The sequence below is a fragment of the Schistocerca americana genome, chromosome 2, assembly GCF_021461395.2.
Source record: "Schistocerca americana isolate TAMUIC-IGC-003095 chromosome 2, iqSchAmer2.1, whole genome shotgun sequence".
NCBI lineage: Eukaryota > Metazoa > Arthropoda > Insecta > Orthoptera > Acrididae > Schistocerca > Schistocerca americana.
The window spans coordinates 990,860,271-990,885,285 of NC_060120.1; positions in this window are offsets into that span (position 1 = coordinate 990,860,271).

Sequence of the window (25,015 nt, forward strand, 5' to 3'; positions counted from 1 at the left end):
TCCCTCTGCGATTTTTACCCTCCACGCTGCCCTCCAATACTAAATTGGTGATCCCTTGATGCCTCAGAACATGTCCTACCAACCGATCCCTTCTTCTGGTCAAGTTGTGCCACAAACTTCTCTTCTCCCCAATCCAATTCAATACTTCCTCATTAGTTATGTGATCTACCCATCTAATCTTCAGCATTCTTCTGTAGCACCACATTTCGAAAGCTTCTATTCTCTTCTTGTCCAAACTATTTATCGTCCATGTTTCACTTCCATACATGGCTACACTCCATACGAATACTTTCAGAAATGACTTCCTGACACTTAAATCAATACTCGATGTTAACAAATTTCTCTTCTTCAGAAACGCTTCCCATGCCATTGCCAGTCTACATTTTATATGTTCTCTACTTCGACCATCATCAGTTATTTTGCTCCCCAAATAGCAAAACTCCTTTACTTCTTTAAGTGCCTCATTTCCTTACCTAATTCCCTCAGCATCACCTGACTTAATTCGACTACATTCCATTATCCTCGTTTTGCTTTTGTTGATGTTCATCTTATATCCTCCTTTCAAAACACTGTCCATTCCATTCCACTGCTCTTCCAACTCCTTTGCTGTCTCTGACAGAATTACAATGTCATCGGCGAACCTCAAAGTTTTTATTTCTTCTCCATGAATTTTAATACCTACTCCGAATTTTTCTTTTGTTTCCTTTACTGATTGCTCAATATACAGATTGAACAACATCGGGGAGAGGCTACAACCCTGTCTTACTCCCTTCCCAACCACTGCTTCCCTTTCATGTCCCTCGACTCTTATAACTGCCATCTGGTTTCTGTACAAATTGTAAATAGCCTTTCGCTCCCTGTATTTTACCCCTGCCACCTTTAGAATTTGAAAGAGAGTATTCCAGTCAACATTGTCAAAAGCTTTCTCTAAGTCTACAAATGCTAGAAACGTAGGTTTGCCTTTCCTTAATCTTTCTTCTAAGATAAGTCGTAAGGTCAGTATTGCCTCACGTGTTCCAGTGTTTCTACGGAATCCAAACTGATCTTCCCCGAGGTTGGCTTCTACTAGTTTTTCCATTCGTCTGTAAAGAATTCGTGTTAGTATTTTGCAGCTGCGACTTATTAAGCTGATATTTCGGTAATTTTCACATCTGTCAACATCTGCTTTCTTTGGGATTGGAATTATTATATTCTTCTTGAAGTCTTATGGTATTTCGCCTGTTTCATACATCTTGCTCACCAGATGGTAGAGTTTTGTCAGGACTGGCTCTCCCACGGCCGTCAGTAGTTCCAATTGAATATTGTCTACTCCGGGGGCCTTGTTTCGACTCAGGTCTTTCAGTGCTCTGTCAAACTCTTCACGCAGTATCGTATCTCCCATTTCATCTTCATCTACATCCTCTTCCATTTCCATAATATTGTCCTCAAGTACATCGCCCTTGTATAGACGCTCTATATACTCCTTCCACCTTTCTGCTTTCCCTTCTTTTCTTAGAACTGGGTTTCCATCTGAGCTATTGATATTCATACAAGTCATTCTCTTATCTCCAAAGATCTCTTTAATTTTCCTGTAGGCGGTATCTATCTTACCCCTAGTGAGATAGGCCTCTACATCATTACATGTGTCCTCTAGCCATCCCTGCTTAGCCATTTTGCACTTCCTGTCGATCTCATTTTTGAGACGTTTGTATTCCTTTTTGCCTGTTTCACTTACTGCATTTTTATATTTTCTCCTTTCATCAATTAAATTCAATATTTCTTCTGTTACCCGAGGATTTCTACTAGCCCTCGTCTTTTTACCTACTTGATCCTTTGCTGCCTTCACTTCTTCATCCCTCAAAGCTACCCATTCTTCTTCTACTGTATTTATTTCCCCCATTCCTGTCAATTGCTCCCCTATGCTCTCCCTGAATCTCTGTACAACCTCTGGTTCTTTTAGTTTATCCAGGTCCCATCTCCTTAAATTCCCACCTTTTTGCAGTTTCTTCAGTTTTAATCTACAGGTCATAACCAATAGATTGTGGTCAGAGTCCACATCTGCCCCTGGAAATGTCTTACAATTTAAAACCTGGTTCCTAAATCTCTGTCTTACCATTATATAATCCATCTGATACCTTTTAGTATCTCCAGGGTTCTTCCAGGTATACAACCTTCTTTCATGATTCTTAAACCAAGTGTTAGTTATGATTATGTTGTGCTCTGTGCAAAATTCTACCAGCCGGCTTCCTCTTTCATTTCTGTCCCCCAATCCATATTCACCTACTATGTTTCCTTCTCTCCCCTTTCCTACACTCGAATTCCAGTCACCCATGACTATTAAATTTTCGTCTCCCTTCACAATCTGGATAATTTCTTTTATTTCATCATACATTTCTTCAATTTCTTCGTCATCTGCAGAGCTAGTTGGCATATAAACTTGTACTACTGTAGTAGGTGTGGGTTTCGTATCTATCTTGGCCACAATAATGCGTTCACTATGCTGTTTGTAGTAGCTTACCCGCATTCCTATTTTCCTATTCATTATTAAACCTACTCCTGCATTACCCCTATTTGATTTTGTGTTTATAACCCTGTAGTCACCTGACCAGAAGTCTTGTTCCTCCTGCCACCGAACTTCACTAATTCCCACTATATCTAACTTCAACCTATCCATTTCCCTTTTTATATTTTCTAACCTACCTGCCCGATTAAGGGATCTGACATTCCACGCTCCGATCCGTAGAACGCCAGTTTTCTTTCTCCTGATAACGACATCCTCTTGAGTAGTCCCCGCCCGGAGATCCGAATGGGGGACTATTTTACCTCCGGAATATTTTACCCAAGAGGACGCCATCATCATGTAATCATACAGTAAAGCTGCATGCCCTCGGGAAAAATTACGGCTGTAGTTTCCCCTTGCTTTCAGCCGTTCGCAGTACCAGCACAGCAAGGCCATTTTGGTTATTGTTACAAGGCCAGATCAGTCAATCATCCAGACTGTTGCCCTTGCAACTACTGAAAAGGCTGCTACCCCTCTTCAGGAACCACACGTTTGTCTGGCCTCTCAACATATACCCCTCCGTTGTTTTTTGCACCTACGGTACGGCTATCTGTATCGCTGAGGCACGCAAGCCTCCCCACCAACGGCAAGGTCCGTGGTTCATGGGGGGGGGGGGGCCTTAAAGGCGGAAAAATCAGCAATGATGAGGATGAGGAGATCGCAATGGAAACCACTACATTAAAGACACATGATGTGTATCCGCAGGACATGCGGCCTGTAATTGAAAAGTGTCATGATGATCTATCCATCGGAAAAGACTCGGATATCCGGGAGGGGACTGCCAAGGTGGGGTGACAATGAGAAAAATATTGAGTAACCAACAATAAGATAACGTTCCACGAGTCGGAACGTGGAATGTCACAAGCTTGAACGAGGTAGAGCAGCTAGAAAATCTGAAAAGGGGTGTGTAAATAGATATAGAGGGGATCAGTGAAGTTAAATAGAAAGAAGATACGGATTTCTAATCAGATGGGTATGAGGTAATACCAACAGCAGCGGAAAATTGCATTACTGGAGTAGGATTCTTTGTGGAGGGGTATTGAAGGGCAGAGGGTGTGCTATGCTTCTGTGAACAGTTCAGTGATTTGGGTTGCTCTCATCAGAACCGACAGCAAACCAACACCGATAACGATAGTTCAGGTATACAGGCCGACGTTGCAAGCTGAAAATGAAGAGATAGGGCAAGTATATGAGGCCATTGAACGTTAACGAAGATGAAAATCTAACGTTCAAGGGGGACTGGAAAGTGGTTGTAGGGGAAGGATTAGAAGAAAGGTTTATAGGTGAATATGAAGTTGGTGCTAGGAATGAAAAACGGGAAAGACTAACTGAGTTCTTCAGTATATTTCAACTAATATTAGCGATTAGTTCTGTAAAAAAAAATTCAGCTAGTAATAGCGAATACTCTGTTCATTACAAGAGGAGGAGTTATACTTGGAAAAGGTAGGGAGGTACGGGATGATTCCAATTAGATTACATCGTGGTCAGACAGAGATTCCGAAAATAGATACTGGATTATAAGGCGTAGCCAGGAGCAGAGATCAACTGACTTGTCACAACACAATTTAGTACTCATGAAAAGTATGCTGAAGTTAGACTAATCAGGATGAACCAACACGCAAAGAAGTAGGATACAGAAGTACCAATGTATTAACAGATACGCTCTGAGGCCACAGATACTGCGATAAAGAATAGATCAGTAGGTAGTTCTGTTGAAGAGGAATGGACAGCTCTAAAAAGGCAATCACAGAAGTTGGAAAGGGAAACATAAGTACAAAGAAGATAACTTCGAAGAAGCCATGTGTAACATAAGAAATAGTTCAGTTGTTCGATGAAAGAAGGAAGTACAGAAATGTCCAGTGACATTCAGGAATACAATACAATACAAGTCACTGAGGAATGAAAGAAATAGGTAGTTAAGGGAACCTAAGACGAAATTGCTGCAGGAAAGCCGTGAAAAAATCGTAAAAGTAATGTTTGATGGAAACACTGAGTCAGCATATAGAAAATCAAAAGCAACCTTCTGTAAAATGAAAGGAAAGAAGGTAACATTAAAGGTGCAATGGAAATCGCACTGCTAAATGTAGAGGCGAGAGCGGAGAGATGGGAAGCGTACATTGAAGGCCTCTATGAGGGGGAAGATTTCTCTGGTGTGATATAAGAAGAAACAGGAGTCGATAAAGAAGATGTATTGGATCTGGTGTCATAATCAGAATTTTAAATAGATTTAGAAGACCTAAGGAACAGATATCATTCCATCAGTATTTCCAAAATCGTTGGGGGAAGTGGCAAAAAAAAAAAAAAAAAAAAAAAAGGGAGAGAGAGAGAGAGAGAGAGAGAGAGAGAGTATTAATGTTGGTGTGTGGGATGTATACCTGACTTTCTGAAAAGTCTTATCCACCTAATTCCCAAAACTTAAAGAGGTGACAAATGTGAGAATAATTGCACAATGAGCTTAAAGGATCGTGCATCCAAGTTGCCGACAAGAATAACATACAGAATAATCGAGAAGTAAACTGAGGATGTGTCATATGACGATCATTTTGGATTTAGGAAAGGTAAAGACACCAGAGAGGCAGTTCTAACATTGCAACTGACAACGGAAGCAAGACTAAAGAAAATCAAGACGTTTTAAAAGCTCTGGAAAAAGCATTCGACATGTCAAGTGGTTCAAGATGTTCGAAATTCTAAGGAAAATAGGGCAAGCCGTGGGGAGAGAGGGGTAATATACAACATGCACCAGAGCTAAGAGGGAATAATAAGAGTGGTAGACCAAGAACTAAGTGCTCGGATTACAAAGGGTGTAAGACGGGGATATATTGTTCAATCTGTGCATCGAAGAAGCAATAATGGAAATAAAAGAAATATTCAAGAGTGGAATTAAAATCCAAGGTGAAAGGATATCACTGATAAGATTCACTTATGACATTGCGATCTACAGTGGCAATGAAGATGTATTACATGATGTGTTGAATGAAATGAGCAGTCTAATGAGTATAGAATGTGGATTGAGAGTTACTCGAAGAAAGACAAAAGCTGAAATGACAACGAGAAACTTCAATCAGGTTTAAAGATCACGAAGTGGATGATGTTATGAATCCTGCTACCTATGCAGCAAAATAAACAGTGACGGATGGGGCAAAGAGGACATCGGAAACAGTCTAGCTAGCGGCAAAAAATGACATTCGTGGGCAAGGGAAGTCTGCTAGTATCCAACATAGTCCTTAATTTGAGGAAGACATTTCTGAGAATGTATGTTTGGTGCACCGCATTCTATGGCACTGAAACATGGACGGTGGGGAAATCTAAACAGAAGAGAATCAAAGAGATTTGGGACGTGGTGCTGCAGACGGATGTCGCGAATTAGGTGGATTGATAAGATAAAGATTGAAGAGGTTCTGCGCAGAATAGGACAGGAAAGAAATTTATGGAAAACACTGACAGGGGATATTAGAGGGAGCTGTAGAGGGTAAAAAGTCTAGAAGAAGAGAGAGATCTGAATACGTCCAGCAAATAATTGAGGCCGTAGATTGCAATTGTTACTTTTAGGTGAAGAGGTTGGCACTGGAGAGGAACTCGTAGTGGGCCACAGCAAACTAGTCAGAGAACTGAAAAAAAGTTTTAAAGACCTAAATGGATTATAAAATGAAAGCACTTCGTTTAGCATCTTTCGATTTGGATGGGCATTCGGGTTTCAATCTGTGGGAATAGTAGAAGAAGTCGACTTTTGCCAGACAGATGACAAGATTACTTTGTTATGAGTCTTGGTAGCTGCAGAGATATTCTGCTCGTTGTATAAAAGTTGTGCAAGCAGCTGAGGGCAAGGAGAACAAAAGAGATGAGTGTCATTAGGATCTGTAATAGAACAGTTATGTAAGGCAAGTGCTGTGTGATAAAGCTATCATTTTCTATTTCTATTACTTGTTGCCTTTTAGTTTTATGCCCATAGAGCCATTTATTTCTCAAATGGCTTAAATAAGTCCGATACAACACTTTTGATTAAGTACACGGCAAGACATAATTTGTTACAAGCGAACGTTCAAAATTAAACGTTATGTGGCAGTACTTTCGGTCAGTTAAAACACTATAGAGAGTGAAATGAAGAGAAACAAATCCATAACCGAAGGTACACACTACATAAATAGATAATTAACAAATAAACGTTACTGACTGTACTAACATAAACTTCCTACCTGGATCCTAGAAGAGTCAGTTTTAACTGGCTGTATTAACTCGTCTAAATTAATCGACAATTTCAGATTAACAGTGATTCATCTGACTGCGTATATATTTTTCCACACACAGAAGGAGTTCCTTTTAACCATATAGGAGCATCAGCACAGATGTTGGAAGGGGACATTTTAAAGAGACCAATCGGCGAATCAATGTTCGGCATTGTTGTCTGCTATTGTTGCATCCAAAGGACAGGTGGTTCACATCTTCCGTGCTTTCACATTCACAACACTGCGACCTACCAGCGGTAATGGGGTGCAGATGCTGTCGGAAGCAAGCGTAATTAAAGTTCAGTCGTGCTAACCAGCATACAAACCCTCTGTCATGAGAGCTCTTTCACCCCCGCCCCTTCTACCTGCCTCACTCCCGGCACTGGAAAAAGACCAGAAACGTTGATACCGTCTCAGGCGCTAGTTTAAATGATTGATGTAAGTGAAGGAAAAAGACCAACGAAATACAAATGATTTGACTCTGTCTCTCGGCACAGAAGTTTGACTCTGTCTGTCGGAACTGAAGGGAAGAGAGTTTCTCTTGGACCTCATCCGCGAGCAAGCTGGTTACCGGGATGTGGCGAAAGGAGCGCAAGCAGTGTCGGGCTCTCCCTGTTAGCTGACAACAGCCCTCCCGGAAGAAGGGAGCACCGCCCCTCAGGGATTCACACTTTCTCCACACAGACAACGATCCCACACTTCGTTTGCGGCTGATGCACTGGCGCTGCTGGTACTGTCTGAAGGAGGCAGCTGCCCTTGTTTTAAACTAGCAACTGACGTACAATGTGGCAAAAATTTTTTCACAACAAGAAAATGTAATGGTAAAGCAAGTAGTTTTTTCGAATAGGTTGCCCTTCTTTTGGGACTTCTCTAAACAAAATACTAGGGTTAATTAACAATTATGGTAAACTGCTACGGAACAAGGGTGCTTAAGACCAGAATCGTGCAGTAAAGAAGCTGTTTTTTGCTGTTTGAAACAACGACGTTTAATCGAGCTGGTGATAACAGCGACTAATCGTTCTGAAAATAAATTGTTGTCAGAGACAAGAAACAAGGAAAGAGGAGCGGCGTACAGGTTAGTGTCACTGACAGCCGGCCGTCCTACATGCTACTTACTAGCAATGCGACATTTATCACCAGCTGTCCCTGAAAGTAATATGTAGCGTGGTGCGTTGCGGTTATACTAAACCACAACAGGCTGTTATCAACTAAACCTTGGTGCCTCTGATAGACAGTTTATGAATGTCCACGAGGAAACATGTTGGACAAGAGATAAAAGATACTCTGAGACTTACTACTTGCAATAGTGCCTTCTGTTTTGCTCTCTGCTTATGTGCTTGCTAATTGTAAGACTGTGGTTTTGGCAGTCCGCTCTTCTCAGCACCTGAACTTACTACTGTGCCAAAGGCGCTAGGAAACAAACTATATGAATTGTGTTTGAAGAACAGTCTAACCACGCTTTCCGATACTACTGTCAGGGTGGTACAGGCTTTGATTCCCAACTAATTGTATTTCTCTTGGCAAGTATTGAGATGGAACGAATCTGGCACCACGCCGAATTACGGTAATCATTTTAGTTTTTAGGTTGCCACAGGATAATTTGACCGTTCCATGTACAATAACTCTTCTCTGCTGGAAGAAAGGTTTGCGTACATCACGTTTTACCGCAGCCAGCGTCTGTGTGGGCTGTCAGTTGTACCGCGCAACTCCACGTCAATATGTCTTGTGTGGGTTGTACATTGGTCATTTGTAAGCAGTTGTACTGCATATGAATTATGCCAGCTACCTATTGTGTTAACTTTACTTAAGCCCTTACTCACTGATCCCTTAGCAGGATGTCATATTAAACAAGAATTTTAATGGATGTTGCTGTCTGATTTTCTAAAACTTTAAATTCTTTTGGCCATTCTAACTTTTTCTATAATCATTTAGAACTCGTTCATTAGCGTGTCTCAGATTTTCTTTTACTTCGGAATTTGTTTTCATAAGAACAGAAGAATTTCATAAGTGCCAGGGAAAAGGAAAGAATTTAATTACCATCCTTCAGCGTATGTTATCCACAGTTTGATATTTTTCATCATGTACAAACTCTAGGCATTGATCGATGCGAGGACACGTAACAAATAAGTTCTAATGAACTTACGTCCGGAAATGCAGGGTTTCCATGCTAGAGACCATTTATTGAATGATACATTGTTACAGAGACTACGTTCTAATATGCGCTGTACCATGAAGCCACAGTTACAGTATGTGTTCAAAATGCTTTCCATGTGCCTCAAAGCATGCGTGCACGCGCTGTAGCACGTTATGTCTCACATGTTCACATCGGCCAGGTTGCAGCCGTACAGTGTCAAAGGCAGCCTGAACACGCTGCTCCAGTGCCTCCACATCTGGAATGGGCTCAGCATACATGACCCCATAACCAGAAAATGCGGGGGTAGAGATCCAGTGAACGACCAGGCAATGCAATTGGACCCCCTCTTTCGATCCATCGACCAAGGACAGAGATGCGTCCGCATGTTAACGACGAAGTGGGTTGGAGCATCATCATGTAGCAGCCACATAAGCCTTCGGATCATCAACGGCATTTCTTCTAGCAGGGGAGCTCGTTGCCATTTGCCTTTCCACAAGTAAATACCATGTCGGCAAGCTCTAATTTCGAATACGGAACCGTTGTGTTCAACGCTGTATCACATCCACTAAAAGATGAGTAAGCAAGAGAAGTCAATTGGACACAACATTACCAATTACTATAGCAGGAGAGAACACTAGGGCATGACGTATCAGGAACAGTACCACTCTCTAGGAGCAAACAATGCTTACTGTAATTGGGGCTGCAAGGTACATCGCGTGTTAGGACGCAGTCTCTGTAAGGAAGAATGATTGAACAAATGGTCTCTAGCATGGAAACCATGCATTTCCGGACATAAGTTCATTAGACCTTTTTGTTCTCTTTCCACTCGTCGATAAATCCCTAGAGTTTGTACAAGGTGGAAAAAATCACCCTGCATAAATTAATTGCAACCTTGATATCTTCATCCGAGACTAAAGTAATCTGTTTTATCTGTACCTGTGTATTGCATTTACGTGGGCACTGAAGAAACACCATACGAAACTAATGGCCTCCAATCTGTGGATTATCGTTTATCACAAAGGACTGAAGGCAACTGCTAATTATAATAACGAAGACAGTGCAGACAGGCTCTGCAATTACGGACTAGTTTTTGCTGCAGCGCGAAACAGTTAAATACTGATTCCCAGAGTTTGTGATACTGAGGTAATTAAGTTATTCGGCACGTTGTTCAAGCAGTTATCGCTCCTAATGCATGCTAGTATTACAGGATCGTAGGCCACTTTAATCAGTTGGTGAAAGAGAAAGCGAAAGGTAGAAGAATTTAACCAAAAATTAGTCGTAAAGTTAATGCATACTAACCAGTTGTATTATAGAAATACCTGGTGTGCTTTGTTTAGAACAAGGCACGGTGCTTTATCAGTGATTAAAATATTTCTGTCGTCAGGAATGATGACACTTCCTCATTTTCAACATTTTCTGCAGTCATTGTTATACGATATCGTGATATAGTTTCGCAACAGTCGAAGTAGGTTGGCGAGACATCCTTGTTCCGGCGTAGCGGAACCTCTCTGCTTCAAAATTGGTTTTCTGGCCGAACGAGTAAGTTTTTGGGGAAGAAGGAAGTTTGCGGGAGAGTATGTAATAGGTTTGCCGACGGACATCGGACGACGGACACTGGAGGACTCAGGTTTAGAGCGCCGAAGGTTACGCTGGTGAGAGAGGTTAAGGGCTCGCACAGTGCCTATGGCAGACACCGTGACTTCCAGCAGGTGGCTTGCACAGAACGTTTCCCTGGGAGGACAGAAAAGTGAAGTTAAATGCTACTGTTGTGTTGATGGAATATCTGCTACAGGCACTGTTGCTCGGCAGTATTGTTGTTGTTGTGGTCTTCAGTCCTGAGACTGGTTTGATGCAGCTCTCCATGCTACTCTATCCTGTGCAAGCTTCTTCATCTCTCAGTACCTCTGCTTAGTATATTAATCTCTTGGTCTCTCTCTACGATTTTTACACTCCACGCTGCCCTCCAATACTAAATTTGTGATCCCTCGATTTCTCAGAACATGTCCTACCAACCGATCCCTCCTTCTAGTCAAGTTGTGCCACAAGCTCCTCTTCTCCCCAATTCTATTCTAAACGCCTCATTAGTTATGTGATCTACCCATCTAATCTTCAGCATTCTTCTGTAGCACCACATTTAGAAAGCTTCTATTCTCTTCCTGTCAAAGCTATTTATCGTCCACGTTTCACTTCCATACATGGCTACACTCCATACAAATACTTTCAGAAACGACTTCCTGACATTTAAATCTATACTCGATGTTAACAAATTTCTCTTCTTCAGAAACGCTTTCCTTGCCATTGCCAGTCTACTTTTTATATCCTCTCTACTTCGACCATCATCAGTTATTTTGCTCCCCAAATAGCAAAATCCCTTTACTACTTTAAGCGTCTCATTTCCTAATCTAATTCCCTCAGCATCACCCGACTTAATTCGACTACATTCCATTATCCTCGTTTTGCTTTTGTTGATGTTCATCTTATACCCTCCTTTCAAGTCACTGTCCATTCCGTTCAACTGCTCTTCCAAGTCCTTTGCTGTCCCTGACAGAATTACAATGTCATCGGCGAACCTCAAAGATTTTATTTCTTCTCCATGGATGCTAATACCTACTCCGAACTTTTCTTTTGTTTCCTTTATTGCTTCCTCAATATACAGATTGAATAACATCGGGGAGAGACTACAACCCTGTCTCACTCCCTTCCCAACCACTGCTTCCCGTTCATACCCCTCGACTCTTATAATTGCCATTTGGTTTCTGTACAAATTGTAAAAAGCCTTTCGCTCCCTGTATTTTACCCCTGCCACCTTCAGAATCTGAAAGAGAGTATTCCAATCAACATTGTCAAAAGCTTTCTCTAAGTCTACAAATGCTAGAAACGTAGGTTTGCCTTTCCTTAATCATTCTTCTAAGATAATTCGTAGGGTCAGTATTGCCTCACGTGTTCCAACATATCTACGGAATCCAAAATGATCTTCCCCGAGGTCGGCTTTTATCAGTTTTTCCATTCGTCTGTAAAGAATTAGTGTTAGTATTTTGTAGCTGTGACTTATTAAACTGATAGTTCGGTAATTTTCACATCTGTCCACACCTGCTTTCTTTGAGATTGGAATTACTATATTCTTCTTGAAGTCTGAGGGTATTTCGCCTGTCTCATACATCTTGCTCACCAGATGGTAGAATTTTGTCAGGACTGGCTCTCCCAAGGCTGTCAGTAGTTCTAATGGAATGTTGTCTACTCCGGGGGCCTTGTTTCGACTCAAGTCTTTCATTGCTCTGTCAGACTCTTCACGCAGTATCATATCTGCCATTTCATCTTCATCTACATCCTCATCCATTTCCATAGTATTGTCCTCAAGTACATCGCCCTTGTATAGACCCTCTACATACTCCTTCCACCTTGCTGCTTTCCCTTCTTTGCTTAGAACTGGGTTTCCATCTGAGCTCTTGATATTCATGCAAGTGGTTCTCCTTTCTCCTAAGGTCTCTTTAATTTTCCTGTAGGCAATATCTATTTTACCCCTAGTGAGATAAGCCTCTATCTCCTTACATTTGTCCTCTAGCCATCCCTGCTTAACCATTTTGCACTTCCTGTCGATATCATTTTTGAGACGTTTGTATTCCTTTTTGCTTGCTTCATTTACTGCATTTTTATGTTTGCTCCTTTCATCAATTAATTTTAAAAAAATGGTTCAAATGGCTCTGAGCACTAAGGGACTTAACATCTGTGGTCATCAGTCCCCTAGAACGTAGAACTACTTAAACCTAACTAACCTAAGGACATCACACACATCCATGCCCGAGGCAGGATTTGAACCTGCGACCGTAGCAGTCGCGCAGTTCCGGACTGAGCGCCTAGAACCGCTAGACCACAGCGGCCGGCAATTAATTTCAATATTACTTCTGTTACCCAAGTGTTTCTACTAGCTCTCGTCTTTTTACCTATTTGATCCTCTGCTGCTTTCACTGTTTCATCCCTCAAAGCTACCCAATCTTCTTCTACTGTATTTCTTTCCCCCATTCCTGCCAATTGTTCCCTTATGCTCTCTCTGAAACTCTGTACAACCTCTGGTTTTTTCAGTTTATCCAGGTTCCATCTCCTTAATTTCCGACCTTTTTGCAGTGTTACAGTCGTCATTCTTTTTAGTGCTACAGTATTAGACGGTGCATCCATTTCTTTGTACTGAGTATGGTAATTCAAATTGATGTTCTATAACCGTGCAACTTCATTTTAGAGACTCGATATCTGCTCAGAACATGTTTGCTAAATGCTGTTGCATAATGAGAATGGTGCTATATAAGCAACTAGTTCAGGCCGACTTGTTGAAACAGTTATAAATACGTTGGGATTAGGCCACGGCGGTGGCAAGAACGATTAAAGTTGAAACAATAACTGTGTTAGTGCTTTCAAGGCAACTTTATTTCTGTGCGCAGATACAGACTAATGCTGAATTCTAATTGTCCTGTTAATGATGAAGACGTGGGCGGGACACAACCAGTCGTTTATAAAGAAAGAAAAGCTAAACTCCAGAAAAAAAACAGAACATCTTGAATGACTACAGATAGGACATTCATACTCACAAGACATGCACATTAGTATGTTCTGCAGAAATGATTTATTACTAATCATTTCTGCAGAACATACTAATGTACATGTCCTGTGAATGTGTACGTGCTATCTGTAGTCGTTCAAAGTGTTCTGTTTCTTCTCCAACATGAGTGTATATTCCATCGCAGATTAATTACTACTCAGTGAGAATTAACATCTAGTGCTGTAGATTCTCTTCTTAAAGGTTAAACTGTTAGTTGCTTACTGACTTCTATTGGTTTCAGTTTCTATGTTTATGTGGGACTCCCAAGTCAGTGTGAGAGAGGCATTTCTTCACTGTTTGCGTAGGGTAAATACCGCTGAAATTTATTGTAGGATAAAGTTTTGGTTGCTGTATTAAACTTTGAAGATTACTGATTTAATTGAGAAATTGTTAATATTTTTCTAAGGGTTGTTTCAGATCTAAAGTATATTTTTAAAAACATATTCTTTTGAAAAAGCTATTCTTTCAATGTTTTATATGGTTCCAGTAATTGTTGACTAATCTGAAAAGAAACCTTTATGCAGTAATCAGCGAGCGTAGTTTTATGCAAGATAAAAGTTCTAAAAATGGAAACGTAGTCTAGACTCAGTCATTAGCTTCACGCTTAACCACTGCGACCCAGGTACCTGTAACGTCATTGTAGTACACTAAGAGCAATGAAAAGATAATCTCAGGAATATTAATGTTCTTTTTCCAGATTTGACAAATATTTGACACAAATATTTTTTCGTTTGAGTTGCATGCTAGACCCTCTGCACTCTGCCTGCTCTTTGGATGACTAGATGGAGCAGTTCATGGTAGAGAGCTGCAGTGCTGACTGTGATCTGACCCAGATAGAAATAGCGCATCGGGTTAGCAGCCTGTTATTGGCCACTACAGAAACATGGGTTTCAGATTTTGTACAGCAGTACGTAAACGGGTCACTGCGACAAAATTGCAGATCTGCGGAACTGTGATAATACTGCGGACATGTGTTTCTAACGGCCTTCCTACACTTCAGTGGTTGTGGCATCGAACAAGTGTTGATACGAAGAAATAGACGTCTTTCTCGGGATGAATGGATCCTGTTAGAGACGAAATTAGCCCAGTAACACTGAAACAATATACCTCATTTGGTTCATTAGCAGAATAATTGCACCGGCACTCTATTTACTTTCGTGAGTTACAGCGAATACTGTGAAGCGCTTTTGAATTAAGAATTATGTTGGTGTTAACCATTTTTCTTTCGGATTATAATAAAAGTTAAATCGAATTATCATCATTACATTGCAGTTTTAGGCTACAGTTAAGAAAAACAGGTTGTTTCAAAAAGATTCATCTGTTTGGAATGCACTATAGTCTATACAATAGAAGATAGTAACTTGCTGTGTATTTTAATTTTTTAATGTAAAAAGTTTTTTTTTCTTCTGAAGAAAACCATCCGATTTTGCAAGAAATTATCATCTGCTTACAACCTGGGCTACTTGTAGCAACTACCTTTCGGACAATAATTTCGATTTACATTCTACAAATTTTCATCGCTCTCACAACTTGACACAACGACAAACATCACGATGAAACTTTAAACTGTTGTTTAGTTTCAACAAAAATCGACAGCTGCAGGCGGGATGATATTATGTCAATAAATAGCCGCAGCTGCGCACGTAAGTTCTATGAAAATCGTCGATCCAAGCGATGTTCAAACTCGCCCCACACTTTTGTGAGCATGAACGGAGATAACTCTTTGACTCATGTTGCTACGCGGCGTCACATGTCACCCAAAGTTGTTGGAACGGGATGTACATAAGCTGAACCGTAAAAAATAGCAACAGATCACATGCCGTAAGATCAGGTAACACTGGAGGCCAGTGATGCAATCCGAAGTCGGTGCATCCCTTACTGTTGGTCCATGGTTGACGCAGGTCAGTGTTAGGAAAACAATGCCGCACAGGTGTGTCTCAAGTGCACCTTGAATAAAACGCCTTTTCAGTACAACATAAAACAGCAAATGTTGCAAATTTCACTTTTATTTACATGGTTGATGGCTTGTTTCAGATCGGGAGCCATTTTCAAATCATCCAGATATCAAATTGGTATTTTCCAAAACATAAGAACCGTGCAAGATAACAAACATATAGCAATAACAAAATGCAGTGAACAGTTACACTACATGCAGATACCTCAATAACTTTCAGTGCTCTTCAGTGTGTTTTTTCTTGACATGGTTCTTATATCCTGAAAAGTATCATTTGGCTGTCTGCACTATCTGAAATTCGTCCTGTCTGGAAACTAGTCATCAGGTAAATAAAAGTGATATTTGCAACTTTGTGTTTCCGATTACTCCAGCATGTTGGAAGTACGTAAAAATGCGTTTTGTTTGATGCGCTAAACCTTTAGTTCAGGTTAATAATTTAAATTTACTCCAAATTTCTGTCTTCATTTTAGTCTCAGAACGCACCACTTTTCATGAATTACTGTATACAAGAGTAGCATAACAAGCATAATTCTGCTGTACTCTGCATTGTTGCCAGATTTCACTCCCCTCCTGCTTGTGATATCATAGATGACTTCTTCATTATTGCCAGATTTCTACGTCTTCAACAAAGGCCAGCTGTCCTATGGTAGGAATTTACAAATAATCCAACTGTGCAAAGCATCAAATTATAAATTGTTGTCCTAGATGTAAAATGGCGGGAAATTCAAAATTCACCATTCTCCTCCCAGAATCCAAGAGGACTCACTGGAGCAGCTTATAACATCATAGTCCAATATAGTGATACAAAATGGCTGACCTCGATCACTGGAGCAGCCTGTATGGCTGTCTCATTATCTAGGTTTTCCTCAACCATATGATGCAAGAACTCAAGATTCAAAATGTTGGTATCAGTTTTGGAGAGCAGCCACCTTGAAAAAATGTCTGGACTGCAGTGGTTACTTTATTCAAAATGACGGGTGACAGCCTAGTCGCCGGCCGAAGTGGCCGTGCGGTTAAAGGCACTGCAGTCTGGAACCGCAAGACCGCTACGGTCGCAGGTTCGAATCCTGCCTCGGGCATGGATGTTTGTGATGTCCTTAGGTTAGTTAGGTTTAAGTAGTTCTAAGTTCTAGGGGACTAATGACCTCAGCAGTTGAGTCCCATAGTGCTCAGAGCCATTTGAACCATTTTTGAACAGCCTAGTCTTTGGCCATCTTTAGAACAGCACCATCAGCTGAAGGTGACGATTTCCAGAACTATCAATAGACCTCAGTCGCTGTTCTGGACATCTTCATCTTCAGCAGATGGTCCTGTTCTGCAGTTGGCCTACAACTGAGCCGAAACTTGTCATTTTAAATATAACAGCCACAGCAATCTGAAATGTTCTTTTCACTAATGTTATAGAGTTCAACATGGCGGACCCTAGGATACTGATGAACCCTGCATGGTTGTGAGATTTCCTGGATTCTCCCCAACTGCCATGCCAGACTGAGTCAGGGTGGACTGCTAGTCACAGCCAGAACAAAGGATGTTTGATTCCCCTGCAGAGCCACACCTGCCTACAAGACAAAGGAGGTTTTTTTCCTCCCAGTCTGAGCTGTTGGCCATTTCCAGATCATTTGTTTTAAGTATAGATTTCAAAATGGCCTGGCCACTAGGTCCCATGCCTCCTCCCCCCCACTCCACCAACATCATACACTCCACTTGTCCTAATTTAAAATATGTTAGTGCCACGATTAAATAATTCTGCAGTAACACTCTGGCAGCCAGATAGTGATATGATGCTGATGCATTTACACCGAAAGTAGCAACAAAGACATCCTCTGAAATGTGCTGACAGGTAAGCTTTGCATGTGCACGCCATACATTTCCAAGATAGTCCTTACACATACACCTGCCACTCAAGATGCTCGTACACCAAACACTTGATACCTGAGTTAGCACACATCACATTTCTGAATATAGAGTCCAGGAAAGGCTTGCACTGCATAATGTCCTCACTGTTGAATATTTTATCTGTTCTTCGGTAATCCCCAACACATATAGTATGTCAATCCATTAACACTACATGCATTCCATCATTGAACACTGCAGCTGTTTTTGATGACTTAGGTATAACTGATACCACAGATAGTTTGAGAGCACTAGTTTCATGTCACTAAATCATGAATTTCCAAAAGTTACCACTATGTTGATCTCATGATCTGAGGACACGACGTGATTACTGCATTCAGTTCGTAGCTTTTAGAAAATGACATTACGTTCATAGCTGCACTATACCATTGTAGCGGCTCATCATGTGGTGCAGACATTGGTAATAACAGAAACACAAAGTCTGGAACCAGTTCTGCATGCTGCTTCATTTCTGCCCCAACGTAGCAGAAGGACTATGCAGTGCTCATGGCCTGACGCTCAGTGCACATGTTGAATGTACGAAACGGAAACAGTACTGCTCCTACTTTGATGTATCAGGCACTGCATCATCGATCCTGTCTCCACGCTGACTTGATTTTTGCTTATGCTCAAATGTATCAGTCATTGCACTGACTATGACTGGTAGCTGTTGTGCTAAGGGAGAAATAAATGAAAATAGTGAAAACACATACAGATAATGAGTAATAATAATAAATACTGAGAGAGAGATAATGTTTAATACAGAGAGACAAGGTTTAATACTTACGACCGACAGTATGAGCTAGTTTTTTTCTGTCTGGAGGTGTTAAATCTCTGACAGCATGAGGATCAGCTTTTCACTAAAGTGTACTGAACACATCTGCCAAGTTCACTTGATGAGTGGATGCAGAGAATGTGTGGTTGGGGCTAGACTACTGCAGCACCATTGAAACCAGAACAACGATTTTGGACTGACAATGTTACAGGTTGCATTTGACTCTGCAGCCCGTCATCTTGGATCGTCATCTTGGATTCTGACCACTTCTGATATCACGGATTGCCATCTCGAATTCTAAACTTAGAACCATGCAGACCACGCAAATAGCCTCAACACTGGATTGCTCACCTGGCAGCCTGCACCAAGGTCAGCCATCTTGTTTACAGTTACAGGGAAATTTGCTACAGTTTTGAGGCAATTTCTTATAATGTGAGGGAATTGATATTCGCACTGCTTATGGAATACTGGAAGCCCAATCTTCATCTGACATGTTCCAGAGTACTCTTCAGAAAATCAAACGCCTCTTGATCTTGAACAATTTAAGTTCAACGACTGTTGAAACTACAGTCGAACGTATTTCAATGCCGCACAACCTAGCATGCCTGTAGAATTTCCCCTCTGACTACACACACAGTCGTTTCGTATAATATATCCTGACACCCGCTACTGTGACTAACATAACGACATCCAGTATAAGCTCTGTTATTGGACGGATCATGTAGACGTTCATCAAAAAATTATTTATAAATGCTACGAAAGCTGTTAATAGAAGTTCCACTACCCAACCTATCAATTATGAACATGTTTTTCACATCAGTCACATCAGGTTCCTCAACTGTCACCATTCAGAGATCCTCTGGAAATGTTAGATGTCTTATATATAACATAAAGCACAATTAATATGAGTAATAACCTGAAAATTACTTAGGAAGGCAGCCCTAGCGTGGAAAGTAGATCACTTTCTTAAAATTATGGTTACAGTTTAACATTTTGTCAATATAGACTTCAAATTTTTATCACAATCAAAGGCAAACATGCAGTGCAAGTCAGCGTTAGTTAAAGAATACTACTACTAGCCATAATGTCTTTGTTACAGTCCAGCAAGCTGAGAATGAATTGAATTTGAATTGAATGTAATTCGAAAATCAGGTTAGTTAAAGATTAATAACGTCGCCCATCAAAATAGTGTGTGGTCGCTGAGGCACAGCTAGTTTCTTATGAATCTACTTCTATTACAACTACTACTGCTACTACTACTACAGCTAGTTGCCAATTGGTAACCTTTTGCAGTCTGTGGGATGTATCTATTACTACTGCTACTACTACTACTACTACCAGTTGATTTCGACATGGTACCTACTGTTTGAAGTATGGATGGAATGTACTACGGTGAGAACCGGTAACACTCCAACAGCTGAGCCACGTTAACCAGACATCTTCAAGAGCTACTAAATCACATTATCCCACACAAGAACCCTTATAATTGATCGCAGTGTAAGGCTGAGTCATGCTATAGTGATTTAAGGAGCACTCGCATTGATGTCTTAACCGTCAAATTCGTCTAATCTGAATGATTTGGCACGTTATTGGATGTCAGTTCTGAACCTGTGATTTACTGGGCTTTTGGGTAAACATATGATGCCAGATACCTGGGGACGAAGCAGCTGCAGAAGGGATTCGTCTAAGCGCACCGTCAGTCAGCGATCGTACACTTTCATGTGGAATAGAAAGTAAATTGAAACAGACCTCTCTACCATGGCCAAGAGCAACCTTGGGCGGAAAAGACTTACAATGCATCTCTATTGTTGAAAGAATCATGTTTACGAACATCAGGAATGATTATAAATTCTGTGGAATGGTTTGATGTCTACATCGGTCTTTTATGTATATTGAAATGTAGGCGGCTCCCAGTCCGTTATAATATACTGTGTTCTGTCTTGCAGCAGGATCGGTGTCTGTGTTACAAGGGCCGAATTATGCTATGTTGGTATGAGTGTATAATGCACACATTTCTCTAACCATGTGACCGACTGTTACTGTGAGCGAGAGATATCGAGTTAGCTAGTGTTCTGTTCTGTTGACAATGTTAGCACAATATCTGCAGCATTCTGCTACTTCCAAATGACAAACGCTGCTGCCCACACTAGTCTATTTCTATCAAGCGGTTCTCTGCTTTGGTCAGTGAGATGCGTTTTTGTAATAACCGACATTTTCTCAGTACAGTACATATAAAGAAGAACTGTAACAAACTATAAGACAACAGCTTACCATATGCGGTGGTTAAAACCGAAAGTGTGTTTGAAATACTTGAACACTATGTATAGTACCAGTCTTGATACTTTCAGAGAACTGAAAGGAATATCACCAGCGAAATACATAAATAGAATTTACTTGAGAAAATGTAGTACCGCTAAACATGTGAAATTCTGTTGTGGAGGCAAGTAGAGCTGGATCACTCACAACAAGATGGTTACGCTTGCCTCACAGGAGGCAACTGGATCTTGCTGCTAACACAGCTGACGGTTTTTCGTGTTGAAATGATAAGCTCAGCTATGTTATATTCTTGTGTAACGTAATGAGTGTTTCATCATCTTCCTTCACTTCGTTTATGTCAGTTACGATTACACTTGTAAGGAACTGTAAAAATGTCTGATTCTGAAGAGTGTTCAATCCATGATGGGTGTTTAAATCTTGACGAGTGTCGGGTGGAGCTGTTGTGGCTGGGTATGAACCAGACACATTACTGCTTGTTTTAATTGTTGCCACCCATCTCACAATTTTCGTGGTGAACTTAAAGATAATAGTACCACAGCTAGTTTTTTCTGGCATCAAAACTACTGTGCAAGTATTTCCTCACAAAGATGAATGTACTTTTGTGAGTTTTTCAATTTCCCTGCAGAATGTATGTGTGAGCTATTGACCATTTTACAGTTGGGTGAATATACATATTTCCCTAATGCCTTTATTATTGTATTACCAAGTTAGCATCATCTGTCTCACCTGTTTGTTGATCAGTTGCTTGTCCTTTTGAACTAACCTTTCTTATTGTATTAGCTGTTTTATTGTATGTTGTTAAATTTTCTTAGTAACTGCCATTCTTGGCGTTAAAGGCCTTCAGCCGTGAAACAATTCTTAATTTATTGCCATTAAAGCCCTCAGCCGTGAGTGTCGTTACTTGTTTTAAAATCCAGATTTGGTAATTCTATTTTAGCAGTGAGCTTTAAGATCTTTGGTGATTTGTCTTTTATATTTAAATAACTGTAATTGTAAGTTAAAACAAGTTTAAGCAATTCTTAATTTATTCCCATTAACGCCTTCACCCATGAAACAATTCTTAAATTATTGCCATTCTTTTAATTTGTTGTTGATTTTAAACAAATTGTGTGTAATTGAAAGAATAGGCAACCAATAGTAACTGATTGCGGTCCCGTCTACAATCGTAACCGGACCCTGCCTTCCTTGACTACCAGGTTTTAGTCAGCAGGCATGGAAAACATAACACTCTTTGTCTTGGATGTGAATTATAGTCAATGGTGCCTCAGACTGGCATGCGGGTTGGGAAAACCCAGGAAATATGACAACCATGCAAGCTGCACAGGTATCCTAGGCTGTGTATTCTTAAATTCTCGTCATAGGATTGGGGAAAACTCAAGAAATATGACAGACACGCAGACAGCAACAGTACTCCAGGCCATCTACCTTGGATGGCCGCCATCATAAATCTGACTTCATAATCATGTTTGTTCTTGCAAGACAATGCAACATCCTGAAATTCCACCATTTTAGACTTGGGGCAACGAGCATGTACCACAACTGGGCTACTTCGAATTTTCACCTTTTTCGGAGTTTTGCATTTGAGGCATTGTGGAAGAAGGGCCGGTCTCACGAGGCTGTCGCCAATAACCCCGCCAATACATTGAGACCGAACTACTGCCACATGGATATTCTTCATACGCCACTGTTGGGTCTTATGAAGGTTGGTGACACTGGCCCTCGTAAAGTAAACTCATTTGTGAATAGGATACATGACAGAAATCCGAGAACTTTAACGATCTTTGCGGCGAACCATGGAAAAATCCGTATCCAGAGGCAAGTACGTAGCCAATAAGTCCTGCACATTTTATAATTGATACGCATAGTGGAAGTTGTCATGAAGAATGTTCCACACGGTCGTCTGGTTTGCCTTATTCTGCCGGATCACGTGTGTCGTGCTGATACAGAGTCACTGTCAAAGATCTTTTAATCTCCACGTTCAAGTGGGTGTGCCTCCCCTGGAGCGCATTTCCGGTCATGTGGGCATATGACACTTTTGCTCCTGAATCTCTCTCGTATCGTTTCCTGTCTTTAGCAAACTCACCATGTATGAGCTTCCAATTAAAGGTGAGAAAATTATGAGATTGACGAAGTCCAATAAACTAACAAGAATCGATACAGAAACACAGCTTGTCGAGGATTGACGTTGAAGGCTACAGGAGGAGCAATGAAGCCAGAGAATAGGGGTGTAGCTATAGCTCTGGAATGCTCAGATGTGGAGCTATAATTCTGCGACGAAGTGTGTGATTTTAAGAAACATTCCGACGTACGACAGACTACGAGGAATAGTAACAGGTGTTAGAATGCAAACATTTGGATTCAAGTCTCATTAAGGCACAAATCTGTAATCTGTCAGAAGCTCTCAGCAACATGGATCCAATTGCAACTGAGGTTGAAGCTGTACATTTACGAAATAATGCTTGCCATCTTGAATTTTAATGCCACCGGTAAACTTACTCTGTTGCGCGGAGTGACCGCGCGGTTAAGGGCGTCATGTTACGGATTGCGCGACCCCTCCCGCCGGAGCTTCTAGTCCTCCCTCGCATGGGTGTGTGTGTTGTTCTTACCATAAGTTAGTTTAAGTAGTGTATAAGTCTAGGGACCGATGACCTCAGCAGTTTGGTCCCTTAGGCATTCACACACCTTTGAGCATTTTTTTTAAACTTACTCTTAAACATTAAGCACGTGCACTTATGTCGTAGTTGCAGGAAAGGTGCTGAAGCCATCAGGGTGTAGGACCATAATGATATACTACATGTCATCAACCTCATGTCACTTATGATTGTTGTAATCTGCCTGTGATTTTTTGTTGCAAAATGGAAACAATGTTTCCTCAAGATAGTCGCATGCCAGTACTCTGGCATATCGATAAGAATATCGCCGATAATCGTTATTAGAAACAAGCAAAAATTTACAGACGTGTACGTGAAAGACCGCTCTCCCCTGGCCCCCTTCAGTTTAATTCTCACTGTGTGTAATCGTCAATGTGAGAAGCTGCTCAAGTTAAAATTAATAGTGCGCGCAATTCGATCAATTTTTCAGTAACATCAGCTGAATGCCAACATTAAACGATAACTTACGAAGCCAAAGTATCACACGCATAATGGGTCGTAAAAAGAGAACCGAAGGTTGCGTAGCTACACTTTTCTCATTGCAATGCATTAACCACTTAATGAGGAAAAGATTGAAAATTATCGTCTTTTACACAAGGTAGTTAGCCTGAAAAGCTTTTAAGTTTGCTGCAGCGTAGATTGTGCCGAGAAGTACCTAGTTGCAAGTCAATTAGCACTGAAGCTAAGCAATCAGTCCGTTGTGCGAGCAAACTGAGGAGGCCCGCCTCTTCAATTCCCCTCAGAGCGTACATGATAGTGCTCTAGAATACTCAACCTGCGGCTCTGGTTCGATTCTCACCACATTAATATGTCCATATTTTGTATTGTTGGAAACCAAACGAAGGACATGTTTGCTGACAATGTCTCTGGTGGGCCGACTGAATCATCGCGCAAAGCGCCTGATTGGGTAACTTCAATGTTGATTAACTTGGAAACGGCGCAATATACCGATTTCTTATCTTAAAAGTTATTTCTCAGAACAACCTACCCTGCAACACCCTTAGAAGCTTTTCAGTCTGTTGCTGACCACGCTATATACTAGTGGAAATGTACGTGTAAGGATCATACTTGAAAGCAATCGAACTGGCAGTGACCTACCAGATCGTAAACATTGTAATCAGTAATTTGTGGATTGCTGAGACTTCTATAAAGCGCACGACGATCGGCAGTGGTCATTTGACTATAAAAATGGAGTTTGTTTGAACCCGAGACAACTAAATAAAGTACGCATAGTACTAAAAAAACGTTGTAGGTGAAAACTTAATATTAATAAATGTGACATCAGTCTGTGTTACAACTGGCCACCTCCTAACCAATCCTCGTATGTGGGCGAGATCAGCATTGTATTTTCAAATGGAAATACACAATTTTTATTTCGTATTCTGATTCTAAGCGACAAAAATTGTACTGTTCACTCAATCCACTGTTTCCAATTCATGGTAGATGGCATTGTAATCGACAAATATCAAGTGCGCCTTTTTCTTTCAATTAAGATTCGACGCATTTGATTCTACGTTTCATTTAAGATGTAAATGTAAACCTTTGTGTTCTAACGATTGATATTGCTGTTCAAACGTAACGTGAGTGTTTAGAATGTGCTTATACAGTACAAATAGTATGGCTAGAGACTGAAATTTATAGCAAGAATCTTGTATGTATTTTATTGTATGTTAACAGGGGCTTAGAAACGACGGAGATGCTGAGTCTCCGCCGCAGCCACAACCCCAAGACGACTACCGCAGTCCACTTCACGCCTCCGCCGCCCCACGCCGAACCACTCTTTCAGGGTTACAGGGTTATTGTGCGGTTCGGCCCCCGGTGGAGCCTCCCCCCTCCCCCCCCCCCCCCCCCCCCACCACTGGAACCTCTCACGCCAGACGAGTGTAAACCCTATGTTTCCATGGTACAGGTGGTGTACGCATACGTGGAGAACTTGTTTGCGCAGCAACCGCCGACATAGTGTAGCCGGGGCGGAATA